Below are 12574 nucleotides of genomic sequence, written 5' to 3'. Positions count from 1 at the left end.
TTGTTCCTAAAGAAAACAAGGAGTATTTAGTCTCTGAATTTTTTCTGAATGTTTTCCTCCAGAATTAGTATGACTGTGTTCTATTTGTGGTAACTATTCATTCCAAATGCTTTGAAATTTTTATAATCGGTTCTAATTAAAAGTGTGTGTTGCTGTAAAGAGGGTCAAGGAAGCATTAGTCTGAAATCTTCCCATTAGTAGCTCAGATACCATCATTTTATCTAAGATATTGTGTGTGTGTATTCATTCATATATATTCATATATATATATATATTCATGATATATATACATAAATTTTTTCATTCTTGAAGTTCTGTTCCTCTAGAGAACTCTGATAATAAAAATACGTTAATACTTAAACAGTAGCTGAATAAATGAGCTCCTTTCACCGATGCAAATATTGTAACAGAAAGGGGGCTCGGCACTGGGGTATACACTGGGTCAAGCCCTGCCGCTTAAACAAATAACTGCTTTCAGTAGTAGAGCCCCCTCTTGGGACTTGTCTCTAAAGTGGTAACTGACTGTGTGATATACAAGATCAGGAAAGAGGAACTATCGTTTCTCCTCGGCTCACTCTGGGGAAGCAGGAGCCCCATTAGGAGATCACACAACTAGGCCAATGCAAAGAGGCACATGGTCAAATACTGATCATCTTCTTCCTGCCAAGAGTCACTGAGGTCTTCTTTCTCATGGAGGAAACAGATTCTAGTCAAGCCCATATGACTGCTGTCTATGACTATAACTTCAGGAGAAGCCTTGAAGAAAAAAACAAACACATACCCAGGCCGCTATTAAATTTGTGGCCCAAAGAAATTGTGAGACAATACATATCTAAGCTGCTAAGTTTACTAAGGGTAACACATTACTAGTTATCCTTCAATATATGACATACAAATAATGTAAAAAATGCTTAGATACTGAATTTCCTTATATTTTCAATTATTAGGACAAAGTTTTCTATACACTATCTCATAAAAATACATTTTTTTAAATTTTGAATGAGAACAGATGTGAGGCTGGGAGTATATTAAATACACTGGTCTTTTGCTTTTTGTCAATTTCAGAACTGCTGCTTGGTACCCACTATCCACTATCACCTAATAGGTACACACTAAACTACCAAAGCAAGAGCATTTACTTTTAGAATTAATTTATTTACATGCCATTTTGGCAGAGAAAGGGTAAAATCAGCTGAGCTGACATGTTTTAATTGACGGCTTGGGTCCATGCCCTTATGAAAATAACTTAAGTGTCTTCTCTAGAAAAAAAAAGGGGGGGGTATTTTTGAGAAACAAATATAATTTGTTTCTTATTTAAAGTCAGTTTTCCCCTATTCTTCTAATTCTATTGCAGGATTTGTTTTATATTTGCCAACATTTTATCATTATATGCTTCAAAAGTCATCTAAAATGCACTTAAAATTCTTTTTATTATATAACCTGCATTACCTAGATTAAAAAGTAAGTCCTCAGGAACACAGAATTTGGAAATTTCTACACCAATGGTCACACCAGAACTACAAATTAATAATAAAACTGACAAAACGAGTTTACAACAAATGTTTCTAACTTTTGTTTCATACATCTTGGAATCAACTACACTGTAATTTAGTTCACTCTGTTATCTTCCTATTTTCAGCCACTAAGGCAAAGCACATATTCCAAGAGATTAATATGTGAAAAATTCTGAGTAATATCAAAGCTTGCACTTAATGATTTATCACACCAGCTTATTCCTTTCATCTTATCTATGCAGTTAGCTCGTCTATCTTCTACCCATAATCATATATGTTTGTTTATAATACAACTGAAAAATTGCTCTGTACATCTATTTTCTAACAGGTAGATACAGGATAAAAAAGGACAGGTGATATCATTTCTGTATTTCACTAAAAACTAGAAAACAACATTATAGCTAACTATAGAAACAAATAAGTACTCTACTACTACAACCATTGTAGTTGGAAACTACACAAGAAATAGTTCAATATATAACAGCCAACGGCCACAAATGAACTGTAAAGATGATTAAAGAAATTTTACAAAAGTTGGAAACTCTATTTTTAAAGTCAAAAAGTGACTCAAAGAAAAACTCTGAAACACACAAGATAACAGTGACACTGCGAATGATTGCACCCCTGCAAACCTCCCCAAGAGTGGCTATGCTCCAACCCCATATAGTGACTATTACAGACTCAATTGAAGTAGCTACACTCCCTAGTGATTACCTTATGTAGCTCAGATAGAAAATACTCAAGGGAAAAAAAATGCACCAACACTGAACATTAATAGACTTTTTCTGATCTGTTTTAATTATTCAAACAATATAGGATAACAACTACTCATAACATCGGCATTTTAATAAATATTTCAAGTATGTGCAAGAATGTGGGCAGATGTGAAAATTATGTCATTTTATATAAATGACTAATATCCCTGAGTGTCAGTTTCCACAGTGAGTCCTCAGAACTAAGTCCTACAGAGGCCAAAGGACAATTGTGAGAAGCAATTATGAATTTATAGCATATGTAAAATAAAATGTACAATAACATAAATGACAGTAGGAAGGAAGAAATAACCTGTTATATATTGCTTGAATATACAGTCTGTGATTAGAGACTTGTAATATAAATCACAGAGAAATTCTATTATTACTTCTTTTTTTTTTTTTTTGAGACAGGGTTTTTCAAGACAGTTTCTCTGTGTAGCTTTGGAGCCTATCCTGGAACTCACTATGTAGCCCAGTCTGGCCTCGCACTCACAGAGATGTGCCTGTCTCTGCCTCCCGAGTGCTGGGATTAAAGGCGTGTACCACCACCACCACCACCACCACCACCACCACCACCACCACCACCACCACCACCACGCTATTATTACTTTTCTTATTGCTGTAACCAATACATACCTGACAAGAAGCAACTTAAAGGTTCCACAACCTCTCAAAACAGAATCACTAGCCAGAGACCAAGTATTCAAAGGCATGCACCTGGAGGTAACATTTTACATCCAGCCACGACAAAACTTAATGCATGTTTTTTAGAAGAAAACACAGGTATAAAGGATGATCTACTAATGAAGTTAAACTAAGCTAAAATTGGGTAGCAGATGGGTGGAATCATAGCTCTGATATAAAACACTTGTCTACTACATGGATGCTCCAACGCTCCTGGGAGAAGGGGTGGTGGTGAAGGTTTTAAGCCTGAGATAGCCTCTTCATGTATAAAGAATGAGAGGATTCCAGCTATTTGGAGGGTGAGACAGGAGGATCATTTGGCCCCAAAGAACTGACAAAATGAAGAGCAGGTAAGCTAAACAGGAAGCAACCTGTAAGCTAACAGATTTCAATCTAACTCTACTGTATTAGTCAGGGTTCTCTAGAGTCAGAAAACTTATATATAAAGGGAATTGATTAGAATGACTTACAGGCTGCAGTCCAACTAATCCAACAATGGCTAGCTGTGAACACAAAGTTCAAGAATCTGGTAGTTGCTAAGTTCCACGAAGCTGGGTATCTCAGCTGGTCTTCAGTATATGCTGTAATTCCGAGGAAGTAGGCTCCAATGCCAGTGAAGGAAGGGATATGCGAGCAAGACATGGCAAGCAGAACAAATCCTTCCTTCTTCTATGTCCTTATATAGGCTTCCAGGAGAAGGTGTGACCCAGATTAAAGGTGTGTCTTCCCACCTCAAGATCTGGATCAAAGGTGTGTTTTCCCACCTTAAGATCCAGATCAGAGGTGTGTCTTCCAACTAGAGGTGGATTCACCCACTTCAAACCAAGCAGAAAATCTCTTACAGGTGTGCCCTCCATTTCTGGATTGTAGTTCATTTCAGATATAGTCAAGTTGACAACCAAGAATAGACATGGTGGTGGTTTGAAAGAAAACAGCCCCCAAAGGGAGTGGCACTATTAAGAGGTGTGGCCTTGTTGGAGGAAGTGTGTCACTGTGGGGGCGGGCTTTGAAGTCTCTTTTTCTTAAGCTTCCCTCAGTGTGACAGTCGACTTCCTGCTGCCTGAAAGATGTAGCACTCTCAACTCCAGCACAACTTCTGCCTGCATGCCAACATGCTCCCCACCACGATGATAATGGGGTGAACCTCTGAAACTGTAAATGAGCCAGCCCAATTAAAAGTTTTCTTTAGAAGAGTTGCCATGGTCATGGTGTCTCTTCACAGCCTAACAAGACAGCCATTACACCTACCAAGAACTACATTAAATGTAAAGGACCTAAACATCTCAATGAAAAAATAATTTATTTTTAGTAAAAGTGAGTTGCAGGTTGGAGATGGCTCTGTAGTGGTTAGGAGCACTTATTGCTCTTGCAGAACAAGGGAGTTCAGTTCCTAGCATCCACATGATGTTTCTAAATTGTCTGTAACTCCAGTTCCAGAGTATCCAACACCTCTTCTGACTTCGAGCTCCTGCATGTACAGAGTGCACATCCATATAATTAGGCACATGCACACACAAATCATTTTTTTTAAAGTGACCTGTTTAACACACTTTAAATAAAATAGCAGAGAATGAAAATGAAAGGATGGGAAAGATCTAGCACACAAGCACTGATCAACAGAGTGACAGAAAATCTGTATTAATATTAAAATAGACTCAATAGTGAGGAATATTTCAGAGATGAGGGGCATTAGTTAATAATAATGGGGTCTACACATCACAATGCATAATAATCTTGGACATCCATGTGTACCAAGAGAGGTTTAAAATACAGTAAGTAAAAACAGACAAGAAAGAAACAAGATATATCCTCAATTATACTTGGAGACTTCAAGTCTTCTCTAAATGATTCACAAAATATCTACAAAAAACAAAATAAACAAAACAAAAAACCAAAACCCAACCCCCCCTCAAAAAAAAAAACCCACCAACTTGACCTGACACTTAAGAGACCACTCTATTCAAAATAAGAAAGCACACAGTTTTGAGGCCTACATGAAACAAAACCAAGCCTGACCAAATTGAAGACCCCCATCAAAAAAAAATCAAAATCAAAATCACTAAACACTTGGAAACCACAAACTTTTCAATCACCATGGTCAGATGGAAATCATGCAACAAGTTAGAAAAAATTAACTATCAAATTTATGTGAGCACTGAACACAGTAGTTAGAAAGAAAAGCAGGTCTCAAGTCATCAAGGCAAGTTTACACCTTGAGAAATCAGCAAGGCGCTTTGAAAAGAAAGCATATAGAAATAGCATGAATACAAACCACCAAAACTGAAAATAGTAAAATAAAATAACAAGTTGGTTCTTTGCAAAGAGCAATATAAACAATGAATGGTAAAACTAAAACCAAACCAAACTCTTACAGACGAGAGGAAGAGAGAGAGAGAGAGAGAGAGAGGAAAAAGAATGCCAAAAAAAAAAAATCAGGAAAAATATCATACAGTAAGAGAATTAAAAAAGTGCAACTTTAAACCAGGTGGTGGTGGCGGTGGCGGCGGCGGTGGCGGCACACACACCTTTAATCGCAGCACTTGGGAGGCAGAGGCAGGCTGATCTGAGTATGAGGCCGGACTGGCAGAGTTGTTACACAGAGAAACCCTGTCTCTATAAACCAAAACCAACACCAAAAATGTTTAGCTTGAGAAATCCTGTAAAAAAGTTATAAGATAAAGAACACTAACGGCACAAAAATTTTTTGGAAATAAATGAAAAGAGCCGGGCGGTGGTGGTGCACACCTTTAATCCCAGCACTCGGGAGGCAGAGGCAGGCGTATTTCTGTGAGTTTGAGGCCAGCCTGGTCTACAGGGTGAGTTCCAGGACAGGCTCCAAAACTACACAGAGAAACCCTGTCTCAAAAAAACCAAAAAAGAAAAGAAAAGAGAGAGAGAGAGAGAGAGAGAGAGAGAGAGAGAGAGAGAGAGAGAGAGAGAGAGAAAGAAAGAAAGAAAGAAAGGAAAAGGTATCCTCATGGACAGATGTGGGGGAGCAAACCTCTTACTAATTGAGGTTTAACCACAGAACGCAAGGTGTAAAGTGATACATTTGAAAATGAAGTTGTTATATTTAAAAACTACAGAAAATAACTCCCTGTAGTGAAAAACAAAAACTTTTTTTTGACCAAACTCAATACTTATACAGTTAAAATTCAATGTCTCTAACAGAATGGAAATGAACTTAATGTGACAAAAGGTCATTTGCCTTGTTCTATTAAGGCTGGTTAGCAAGGCTGGTTTCAGAGACTGGGTGGTTTTTAGACAGCGGAAACTCTAGACAGTCTAAGACCCAAGTCTGAGCAGGTCTCATCCGGCAAAGGGTGGCTTTCCAGTTGAGAGGCTGCAGACGTTCACTGCATCTTCATTAAGGGTGAAGAGGCTGGGGAACTCTTTTAAAAAGGTAATAATCTACCCATGAGGGTCAACATCACACACCCCAAAAATCCAGTCCTCCCAAATATTTCCATACTCGGGATAATTTTCAACTCATAAAGTCTGAGAACAAACACTTGGCCTACGGTAACTCTATCATAACTAATGGTACTGCAAGACTCAAATCAGGAAGTTGACAAGGGCAGCTGCTATTGCCACTCTCTTCATCAGTATGATGGAAGGTCTACCAGTGCAGTAAGGGAAAAGAGGGGAGGCTAAGATACAACTCAAAACAAGAGTAAAACTGTTCCTTAACCACAGTGACAAAGGAATTCCAAAGAATCTATGAAATAGTTACCACAAGTTAGAAGGCTTCAGATTTCAAGACCAATAAGCAAAAGTCAACTGCATTTCTATATAATAGCAGTAAACAACCAGAAACAAATCTCAGAAAATACTTATTTATAATAGCATCATGAATATAAGCACAAACAAAATTGGTGATAATATCTAAATGTTGAAACTATAGCATGCTTATAAAAAGATGACCAAAAGGACCTCAATAACTGGAAATAGGTTATGTTTGCAAACTAGGACATTCAGTTAAATATTAATTCTTCAAAAAATTGACCTATGCTTCAACACAATCCAAATGAAAATTCCTATGGGCTTTTTTTTGCAGAAACAAAATGCATCTACAGGTTTTATAAGGACCTACAACAGCCAAAATTGTGTGTGTATATGTGTGTTACTATTTTGTTGTTATGATAAAGCACCATGACCAAAGACAACTTCAAGTCGAAACAGCCTATCTTGGCTTCTGGGTCCAGAGGTATGAGAGTTCATGATAGCACACAGACATGCCAGTAAGCAGCTGGCATGGAGGAACAGAAGCAAAAACTAAGAAGCTCATATCTCAATGAAACCACGATGCAAAGACAGCAAACAAGAAGTAGGCAAGGTTTTTTTCATCTCAAAGCCTGCCTTCAGTGACAGACATCCTCCAGCAAGGTTGTACTACCTAAACTTCCCCCAACAGTGCCATCAACTGGGTGTCAAGTGTTCAAATTCATGAGGCAATGGAGAACATTTCTAATTCAAACTACCAGTAGTATATATGTATCTGTGTTTATATGTACATGTGTGTCCATCTGTCATGAAGAACTAGAGGCCAGAGGTCAAAGGTTAGGAGTTGGGTCAGGTAACTCTATTGCTCTTCATTTTATGTTTGTGTGCGTGCGTGCGTGCGTGCGTGCGTGCGTGCGTGCGTGCGTGCGTGCATGCATGTGTGTGGATGTATGGATACAGGGTCTCTTCACTGGACCTGGAGCTCATTGATTGGGTAGACCGGCTGGCTTCCATACAAGCCCATAAATATCACTTCTAGTGATTTTTTAATTCACACAAGAACTCAGAATGAATGTTCACAGCACCTTTATTAATAACAACCCTAAATCAGTAACAACCCAAATATCCATAAATAGATCAAATGACTAAAACAGTAGTAAATTAATCACTATGAACTACTTCACTATAAAAGTGAACCAGTTAAATAACACACACACACACACACACACACACACACACACACACACACACACACACACACCGATCTCCAAAAATATGATACTGGAAATGGCAGGTACAAAAGAAATACTTTCATTTATATGAAATAGTAGACCAAGGGAAACCAATGAATAGTGAGAAAAAGGTAAGTGGTTTCCTGGTGATCCAGATCCAAGTGTGGCTGACTACAAAGGATGGAAGCAAAGTTTGCAGAGATGAAAATACTATCCTGATAGTGTTGTATATTCTATTCTCCGGGTGATGACCACAAGGGTATACCTTTATGAAAACAAATGAGCTGTACATTTTCAACAAGTACATTTCATTATTTCGAATGTACTCTCCACAAGGCTGACTTTTTGAGAAGATAATCTCTTTCAGGGAATTAGTATACAAGAAGCACTGGTAACACCCAAACAGAACCACATATGTAACTGAAAAGATGTCAAAAAAAGAAAAAGAAAGGAAGAAAGAAAGAACCCTAACATCCACTACTTAAGGTTTTTAAAAAATATTAACAAGAATGAAAATAATAGGAGCCAATGAGCTGGCTTAATAGGTAAGGGTGCTTGCCACAAAGCCTGACAATATGCATTCACTCTCCAGAACCCCGTGTGATAGACGGAAAGAATCAACTCCTACAAGTTGTCCTCTGACCTCCACATGCATGCTACAGCAACACACGTGTACACACACAAACACGTGTGCGCGTGAGTGCCAAATAATGTTTTTAAAAATAAAAATAGTATTATCGTGGCAAACTAAAAATAGAAGGCCATGTTTTAATTTAATATTGGCTATTAGGAAGCTTTCTGAAGTATATTTAATGCTAGCTTCACCTTAAAGTAAGAAATAACGCCATATTTTAACTATTAGCTCTACTACTCAACAATATGTAGTACCTACTGGACAATGCAATGAACACAATGTTATAAAAACTAGAAAACCACAAAACTGACTTTTCAGGTAATTAACAACTAAATAAAAGTATTAGCTCCATGAAAAACAAACAAACCAAAAGCTTTTATATTGCCAGGGACAGGGAAAAGAAAAGTTATGTTTTCATCTACAAACAGCAACCCAACCATAAAGGAACTGGAAATACTGAAAAGGAATGTCAAATATATACGGGGAATAACTAAAGCTTTAATATAAAGCAGGATGTGAAAAAAAAGGTGAGGACAAAAGGGGGGGCTTAAGACTATAAAGTAGTTCTAAGAATTTATATATAACCTTATTCAAAATGGGGTTTTTAAAATTTAAATCACAACTGGTCTTCACATCACTTAGAAGAAATACTCAAAATATCTTTGAAAAGAGTAATAATGAGGGTTAGGTGGCTATCAAATTTAATTATTCAAATCCTTTTCCTCTACAGTTCTATTTCCATGGACCTGTGCTCCAGAAATGATCACCAAGTTTTTTCAATTGTTACAGTGGCTGAATGTTGGGATGGAGGAAATACTAGAAGGGAAACTGGAAAAGGCTCTTCACATTACAGTCTCCCACACCGTGAAATGTTCTAAAATCAAGGATTTAAAGCTTACAATTCAGCATCCATCATCAATGAAATACCTTTAGTATAAAGCCTAACTTTCAACTGCAATCAATTTAAATAGCTTTCAATAGGAAAGTTTAATTCAAGTCCATCAAAATAAAGAAATATGTACTCTTAGAAAAGTGTTAGGGAGACCTACATAAAACAAGGGGCTATGTCCAAGACATGTAATTAGGTGAAGAAGCAAGCTTTACATAAATGTGCTCAGTATAACCCTCACCCCCCACCCCCCCACCCCCACTGCATAAGACAACTCTGCATGTGTATGTGTCTTTAAATGTGCATTTGTGAAAGCACTTTGAAAGATGAACAGCAATCCTAGATACTGGTTGTGGCGCTGGAGGAAGAAAATATTCACATTTGACTTAATACGCCTGTCTTTATACTGCTGAATTTCACACCAAGGTTGCATGCCTGTAATAAAAGATTAAAGTTTTTTTTTATATAAAAACGACATGAAACCCAGAAGACAATCACAAAAATTGTTACGTTTATTTCCGTTATTTTTATGTTTATTGACATACTCTTCAAATGACCTGTTAGTCTTCAGCAACGATGACTGCCATCTTAAAAGAAATACGAGCAAATATTTCGTGATTAAAAATAGAGTAAGGCCTCTTTAAACAGAGAATCGTATACTTGACAGACCGAGGAGACTCAAGGCAGTTGTCTCATGCAGACATTTTTTTTTTTTTAATGCCTGATGAGGGAAACCCCCCCCCCCTCCCCCCGATTCTTCTTCCAGCAAAAACTGTTTACCTTCTCCCCTCTTCTTCAACTTGGGTCTGGGCAGCTTTCAACTCACCATCTTGTATATGCGCAAAAAGGATTAACCGGGAGGAATCTTGGGGTGGGGGTGGGGGTGGGGGGGGAAGCCCTGAAGGTGCCTCTTGACAGGCGTGCTCGGGCCTAACGCTGCCGATCGAGAAGGCGCTAGGCCACTGGCACCGTGTGACAGGGCCTCGGTGACAACCTGGGAAGACGCAGATACCGGGGGCAGGGCAGGGGCCGGGCAGGGGCCGGGCAGGCCTGCGGCGCTCTGGTCCACCGCGGCGGGCCTGAGGGGTGGGCGGCACTGCCGGGCCGCGGAGGGCGGGGGGTTGGGGGAGAAGGCGCCAGGTCCTTGGCCCGGGCACCAAGGACGGCGGAGAGCCGGCGGGAGCGAGCGGCCGGCGGGTGCGGCGGCTCGGGCTAGAGCGCGGCCCCGAGCGGGCTGGACGAGGCCCGGGACGGCGAGAGGCCTCTCAGCCGCCAACCCCACCCACCATGGCCGGCCGCGGCCCAGCCCGCTCCCCGGGACCCACGGAAGCCGAGGCGCCGAGGCAGCCCGCTTCCTCACCCCAAAACCCGCTGACCAAACCAGCCAGATTGGAGAAAATAAAAAAAAACATATATATATACATATATATTCCCCCTCACCGAAATGTGCAGCGGCTCCAGAGCGAGAACAGCGCTCGATCCTCCACCCGCCACCACCGCCTTCTTCTCCGCCTCCGACTCCTCCCCCGCCGAACGCGCAGCGGCTGCAGCGGCGACGGCGGCGGCGGCGGCGGCGGCGGTGGCGGCGGCGGAAGCAGAGGCGGCGGCGGCGGCGGCGGCGGCGCGTCCCGCCCCTTGCGCCGCGAAGGAGGCGGAGGAAGTGAGTGCCTTGGTCCCGCCCCCCCTTGGAGGCCTACCCAATAGACGTCAAGGCCCTCTGCAGGGGAAATGCGCCCGCCCAATCGGAGCCCGAGAAGTGGGTGACGTCAGTGGTTGGACGTGGCAGAAAAAGGGAAAATAACTCGGGCTGTCTCTCCGCCCGGCTCCCCAGGCGCTCTGCCAGGGCCTTCGCGGATTGGTCGACGAGCGGGAAGACGCACTCGGCCCCGCCCCCTGCCTGGCCCTGCGCCTTCCCCTGCAGCACTGCGACGTTTGGGGCGGGGGCGGGGCGCCGCGGCCGGCTGGGGCGGTTCAGCCTTTTGTGGTTTGGGCTGGGAGAAAAGGGCGGGGTCTCCTGGAGGGAAAAGGGGTGGAGAGCCCAGCCGGGGACTGGCGCAGTTACACTTCTTTGCATCCCCGCAGCCCCCGGCAAAATGGAGGTGCTGCATTCGGTCCCGATGCCACTAGGATTTGCAGTTTAAGTACAAGATGCCCAATATTTGCAGTCTAAGTACAAGATGCCCAATATTTGCGGTTTAAGTGCTAGAAAAGAAAACCCCCTCAAGCGATTGCAGTTCCGATGGCAGCGGGGAGGTGGGGGGAGGTTGCGGGGGGCGGGGGGGAGGGAAGAAAAGCACCCGAGGAAGAGCTCGTTGGCTCGCCCTCACGGTTCTCCGCGGTGCTTAGTCTGCCACCAGCCGGATCCCCCGCCCTGCTCTCTGATTCTGTTCAGAGAGGGCAGGTATAGGTGACATGTAGATTTGGCCTGACCAGAGTTGAGCAGCTGACATCTCTAAGCTAAATCGGTTGTCAGGCTGGGAGGTAACAGTTCTCGTCACATGTAACCAAAATAAATACAACAGCTGGAGTCCCTGGACACCTTGCTTAATTTAAACCCAGTTACAGTTTCAGTTCATTATGTCAGTGATGCACACACATGTCCTCTTTCTCATCCTGAAGCCTGCCCGCTTCTCTGATTACAGTCCAGCTTTCTTCTCTTACTCCCCGCCCCCATCCGCAGATCCATCGCCTAGTGCCCAAAGCCCGGGATATATTTATCACGTCGCCTCGCCTCCCCTACGAATTAAGAGCCCCAATTCTTCTGATGTCCTTTAACTGTAAAATCCGCCAGTGAACTGGAACTATTTTTTTTCCGCCATTGATGTAAACAATTTATCCGAAATTTCCCATAGAATCCCAGGCTACGAGAATTTGCTAGACATTTTTTTTGAAACCAAGTTTAATTCCCAGACTACCACAGTAGCACATATTTTATTTAAAAAATGATACTACTCTGTCTTTTACGCGTTTCCAAGTCCTTGTCTTCTTGAAAGAGAATTTTTATTTTAATTACATTCCTCTAATTTCCCCTTTAGATTCTTGCAGGTTGGTTCAATTGAACGCACTAATCGGTGGGCAAGCGCAGGGTTTCTCAACTTTCAATCGTTTCCATACCATATCTGTGTATACTGCTTTCAGTATTA

At 41.5% G+C, this 12574-nt stretch overlaps 1 protein-coding gene across 4 annotated transcripts in view; it reads right to left on the bottom strand.

The window, feature by feature from the left end:
* Nucleotides 1-10999, bottom strand: part of Pja2 (praja ring finger ubiquitin ligase 2) — a 49612-nt gene extending 38613 nt beyond the window's left edge. For 2 of the 4 annotated variants that reach the window (XM_052750224.1, XM_052750226.1), the window contains exon 1: nucleotides 10872-10999. The gene's annotated coding sequence lies outside the window, so the exon portion shown is untranslated. The remainder of the gene's footprint in view (nucleotides 1-10871) is intronic. The other 2 variants (XM_052750225.1, XM_052750227.1) reach the window with 1 other exon arrangement.
* Between the last annotated feature and the right edge of the window lie 1575 nt (nucleotides 11000-12574).

Source organism: Peromyscus californicus, unplaced genomic scaffold (genome assembly GCF_007827085.1).
Source record: "Peromyscus californicus insignis strain IS unplaced genomic scaffold, ASM782708v3 Scaffold_21__1_contigs__length_65335640, whole genome shotgun sequence".
NCBI classification, from domain to species: Eukaryota; Metazoa; Chordata; class Mammalia; order Rodentia; family Cricetidae; genus Peromyscus; species Peromyscus californicus.
Note: the sequence above shows the minus strand (reverse complement) of the source record. Positions and strands in the feature narration are given on the sequence as shown.